Here is a 5849-nt window from a genome sequence, read left to right as displayed (position 1 = left end):
GATGAATACTATCACATTTCTGTCGTCTACTGCTAGTGTATCTTAAAGTCAGGATTGTTCTCTTAAAACCCTCCTACGATTCTATTCTGCATGCCTGTGGGACTGTACTCATTTCTTTGTCACAATACTTAGCCGTATAAAGAAATCCACCGGCGGGAATGCCTGATGCACCTAATACGACTAAAAAACCTCTAACGTATTAAGATGCATTACTCTCTACAACTTTGCCAGGAGAGTATACATATGCCACGCTTTTGGCTTCATTAAAATTGTGGTATTTAGGGCAATAAAAATTCAGATAACCATCAGTTGATGAAGTCTTTGAGTGGTTGACTGACTGATTACTTAACTCGCTAATCTAATGTAGCGACTGACCGAAATGCCGACGAGTGTAGCATCGCATCCATCAACCCATCAGCTCCGTCATTCGTCCATACCGACACGTGTACTTGTTTACCTTTATCAGGTGACAACGTTTCACCACCTAACAAATGTTATCGCTAAGCGCACGACACGCCTGCATGTATCGGGAGTTTCTCGAATGTTATCGATGGTTCTATCCGCTGTCTGTTTTCGCCGAACCTTCTGTGGCCTGATTTGATGTATGCGCGACGCAAATGGCGTAGAACTTTCTCGAGGACACGCGAGCATCAGCACTTACACTGGAACCTTCGTTGACTGATGTATAAAAATTACCGAAGACACTTTGGAAATTCTAAAGTGTGCTTGGGGAAAGCCTTGTGGTCAACCCACTGCATATAGCATGTTGTGCATGGCACCCCAGTGGAATGGCCACAGTGTTCGCCGATATCCCTTTGAATTACCCAAAGGTGCTTGTAGTTAACGAGCGACTCTCTATACATTCTATGTGTCCTTATCCACGGTCACGTTTATACATTCATCTCACTATACCTGTTACTTCTCTGTGTATGCCATATCACATTCATCGATTGCTTCGAAGTTGTCTTCTGGGAGGACATCTTCTTGTCGCTCGTGTCCAGTGATGCCCTTGTGCTTGTTTGGATCGACGTCGATGACGACTTGGGCTAGACGCGCTTCTTGATGGGCCTGGTTGCGACAACTGCAGCCGCTTTCGTTCCGCCTCCCTGGCTCTGCTGTTTGGTGACATAGCCATACGTTACTGTCACCTGCGCTCTGCTTCCCTGGCTTGCTGTTTGGTGACATGGCCTGTCGCTGCTGCCGTCTACGCTGCAATTCATTCCCTTTGGTGTGCGGCGATATCACCTGTCACTGCTGTCGCTTTCGTTCTGCTTCCCTGCCTTTGGTACCCGGCGATCTAATCAGTCGGTCTTGGCGTTTCGCTTCTGCGTCCCTTGCTTTCGCATCTGCTGTCATGCTGAATCGTCGCACGCGCATTCGTTCCTTGTTCTGGCGTTTGGTGTTGGGGAATCCGGCATCCGCCGCCGCTTCCCCGAACCGCAAGGCGCGGAATCACTGGGACGCTTCGGAGCCATGCGACTCACACCTGCTCACACACTCCACGGTAACGAGATGTCTGGCCTAGCAGCGGCGGTCCATCTGCCACCGCCGATGCGGACGCGCTCGTTATACCGCTACCATAGAGTAACATAGTAAACATAAACAGTGGACACTCCCATTGCGGCCTGCAGCCGACTTTCGCTCTCAGTGCACCTAGCGGAAGCGGCGAAATGCACCAGCCTACAAGATGGTCGCGCACGCTGCCGAATCTCGAAGGCTCCAATTTCAGTTTCGCGACTTTTTTTTTTTTCTGACCCATACCTTTGCTTACATCGCGTGATTTCATGCAGGCGCCTGTGCCGCTGCATATATGTTGTGACGACTAGCGCGCAAAGGTGTTTCACTCATGTTAGTTTCATTTAAATTCATATTTGCTGTTTCAACCTGTAACTTAGCGCAAATTTCATGCCAACTGTTGAGGAAGTAGAACTTTATCGCTTATGATATTGTACGCCAATAGGTGTACTGTTAATAAATGTGTCGTGTTCCCTAAATATAATTGAACGTGCTGCACAGTCAAGAAAACGAAAATAGCAGACAATTTATTGCAGCAAATTGTAAGAGGCAGATACATGAAAACGGGAAGAAACAGCGAAATGCAATAATACGGGTGTCACACGGCGCCCTTTTAAACGCGATCAAGCCCAATCCGATTTGAATTTCTCAGTCACGATTCGTTATTCTGCGCAAGCCGCGCGATGGTGCCAATATCAGTCGCGAATTTCTATCCGGATCGGACTTGTTCGCGATCGAAAGTGGTCGTGTGACGCCGGTGTAATGGAGAATAGTCGCAAATGAATGGCGTGATGGCAATAACTTTGCACAAGCAAAACACATAGAAGAGGTGTTGCAACTATTAAGATAACGAAAAAAAAACTGCAAACACACGACACGAATTAATTTCCTCAAAATGAGACTGTTTTAGAAGGAAAAAAATGTTACGTTTTTTCTTGTACTTCTGCGAAGGAGGGTGAATTAGGGCAGCGAAATTATGTGAATGGCAGCATGCCGAAATAAACTGCCTGCAAGAATAATTGAGCACGCACCAACATCTTCATTTCGAATGTGTAAGCCAGTGTGTCCGTCATTAAACAGCTGCAATTTAGCACTTCGTGTCGGAGGTCTTCACCTGCTGTCTTCGAAGCCGTGTAATCGTCTTCTGATACTTGGAATTTCGCCCTTGAGTATGCGTGATGTCCTTTGGCTGTACAGTGTATTTTGAGGAAATGGTCGAGATTCCTGCAATACGTAGAATGACAGACAGAAGGTAAGCAATACTGGAGGCTACAAAGCTATTGAATGTAGACGCTACGTTCCTTCGTATAAGCAATATTGGAGCCTGCAAAGCTTTATCATGGAGATGCTGCGTTCCTCCATGCAATGCGCATTTTATTTCATTTTTCGGTTAAGGAAGCACTGTTATAAAGGCTTAGAAACAAGGAAAGTTCTACGGTAACGACTACATACGCAATTAAAACATGAAAACACGTATTTTCAGACGAATGCAGAACAGCTAACAACGCTCGAGCGCACATAGCCTGCTACAGAGATTCAGAGAGAGCGCATTATTGCCATACTGCAAATATTGCACGTGTACCGCTTGAGAAATAACTACATTTTTTTGCAGAAGTAGAGCACCATACTTTTTCAGCAGTCGCCGCGCGTATTATAACGCTCTCTGGCCCGAACGGCATGTGTTCATAGGCCACATTTCTTAACGAACCATATTATTTTATTTTCTAACTTCGTAAATGTATCGAAATGTATAGTGCATCGCTGTTATCGCTAGCATCACCGCTCATTGCTGGACATAAAGAAACAGTACGAAATGAAAGTCAGCGTAGCAAATGGGCAGCAGCTGCTCATGGCTGCAAGGCCACGTCACTCATTCACGCGGCTGACAGAGACATAACGAAATGCGAAGAGAATAAGTCGTTAGCAACACGCAAAAGAACTTGCTGTGGCCTTACCATGAAACGGCGACGAAGCAGACGCTGGCAGAAGAACCAAACAACGGTGCTCAGGTGCATTTTACAGAAAGAGCCTGGCGCAGCGGTCTCACAAGGCTTCGCACATGTTGGGTCGTGCCCAGTGGTCGTGCCGCTTGTCAAACTGCTAGCCGCAGCCGCAGCTACAGCAGCGTTTTTCTTGATAGGCTCCGCCACCTAGAGGAATCGGCGAAGCTCCATAGCTCGGCTGCGAAACGGCGGGAGTGTCCGCTGTTGTCGTTTACTACGTTACCTAAGCCGCTAGTGTGTGACGTCACGGTTGCTATACGCAGCTGCGCCCCCAACCGGCACATCCGTTGCTAAGGAGGGGAGGAGGTTGCGCCGCTGCGCGGAGGAGAGGCCACAGTTGGCACGATTCCAGCGCACGGATGGACGTGACCGCGCGCATGGGCCATTAAGAGGAAGCTTTAGCTCGAGTGCTCTTATCTAAATACATGTAAAAGGAGAATTCGTTTTTCTCGGTAACCACCGCGCCGAAGTTGATGAAGTTTGTTGCATTTAAAAGAAAAACTTAATATATAGTGACTGTTGGTTTCGAATTTTTGATTTATGTTGTAATGTTTTTATTATAAATTGGGAAAAACTTAATTTTTCGAAAAACGAGACAATCAAGTTTACAACTATAACTCAGCAACAAGAAAGGTCAAGGCAATTTGGTGAATTGGATCTAATAGAACATCTAAAGCGGTTAAAATTGATATGTTACACGTGAATCTCAGAAAATGTTTTCATATGGAAATACAGCTTTTGCAGAACCCTTGTAAACAACTTAGCAAATTCACGTAAGATGTAAAGTGACGCACCGAATTTGTCCGCTTTCAATGATTTAATGGATTCCGTTTACAGAACAACGATATCTGTTCTTGATGCAGAGCTATGAATTTGTAAACTTCGTGCTTCTTTTTTTTTCAAACTTTCGAATTTTTGAAAATTCTAGCAACAAACTTATGCCCTCAATCGAAATTCCGCTTCCGACAGTCACAAGAATTCATCTTTCTTTCTCAAATGCAACAAATTTCATCAATCATCAAAATTGGTAGGGGGTTATCTCAGAAAAAAAGTTTTTGCGTTTTAAATGTATTTCAATAGGCCGCCTAGGAGTTGGGCCCGAGCTATAGCTTCCTCTTAAAGGATTTGGAGGCGCTTGACCCGCTGGTCAGACTTTCGACGATTGCCGACTGTGTTCGCCGCTATCGCTGCTCTTTCAGTGTAACTTACTTTTGGGGGCACATGTTCGACCAATAAAACGCGTTTCGTCACTCACAGTTATGCTGCCTCGTTCACCGTCACTAACCGCGTGACAATACTCTTGATAAAAAGAGCGTTTAAGGCAGATGAGTGTCTCCTCAACTCAAAGCATTGCAGTGCCTCTAAATGCTAACTCACTTCCATATCCCCATGCAGAAGGCCCAGTCGAGCCCACAGGCTTAGGAAGGCCGGACTTGAGAAACGTAGGCTTCTTCGAAGGTCTTTCCTACTGCCTGCTTGGGGAAAGACATGAGAAATTACATAGCCGGATGACTGACCAAATATTGTAGACACTGATCACTTGGAGGAAAGAGGTCGCGGAGTTCATACATGTTCCTTAGTGCCTACCCAGCAGCCACGATTATGGGAACTGTTAAATAAAACGGGCTCCGGAAACGCCTCTTTTTTTTCATCGCTTACTGCACCACTGACAGCACTAATTGCTACATAACAAAATACCTAATCCTAAATATATTCACAACAAGTTTGACCATTGAACCACGGAAAAGGATCATTTGTGGGAAGGATATGACACAATGGTTTGTTTCACAGTGGCAATTTTTTACGTATAAATAAACGTTTTACTGGGCAGCAAATGCAGATAGGTAACACTCTACTTAAAACTAGAAGGAAGCAGTGTTGTGTTGCGACGTAATACGTTCAGCCAACGCATATATTACGTAGCAGAGTTCGCGCCAAGACAAGAAAACACGCAGTAAAAATCGACAGAACATTAGAGTGATGAGATTGGATCGATTCAAGTCAGAATTCGGAAGGGGATGACGTAGAAGAAGAGAGCCACCCCAAAATAGATCGGGGACGCTGTTCTTTGCCGACCTGAATAAGCTGCTAACAATGTTTACATGATTAAACGACCTGCAGAAGGTGAACAAGGCCTCCATACAGCACTGTAGTTACAGTAACTGCGATACAGATGGTGAGACACAAATGAGGCATTCCTGGTTATGTTTTCTCAGCGTTGGTATAACTTTTACAAGAAATGCAGGAAAATACGAATAAAGGTAGAGAGTGAGAGGCAATCACTGCATTGTAATTAATTGTCTGCCTGAGCGAAACACCGGAACATTCACA

General features: G+C 45.2%; 1 long non-coding RNA gene across 1 annotated transcript; it reads right to left on the bottom strand.

Moving 5' to 3' along the window:
• Nucleotides 1-2021: 2021 nt before the first annotated feature.
• LOC135908330 (uncharacterized) lies at nucleotides 2022-3713 on the bottom strand. The gene is made up of 2 exons (XR_010566289.1): nucleotides 3471-3713; nucleotides 2022-2739 (listed from the first exon to the last, which is right to left on the bottom strand). It is a non-coding gene; the product is annotated as an uncharacterized lncRNA (long non-coding RNA).
• Between the last annotated feature and the right edge of the window lie 2136 nt (nucleotides 3714-5849).

Source organism: Dermacentor albipictus, chromosome 6 (genome assembly GCF_038994185.2).
Source record: "Dermacentor albipictus isolate Rhodes 1998 colony chromosome 6, USDA_Dalb.pri_finalv2, whole genome shotgun sequence".
NCBI lineage: Eukaryota > Metazoa > Arthropoda > Arachnida > Ixodida > Ixodidae > Dermacentor > Dermacentor albipictus.
Note: the sequence above shows the minus strand (reverse complement) of the source record. Positions and strands in the feature narration are given on the sequence as shown.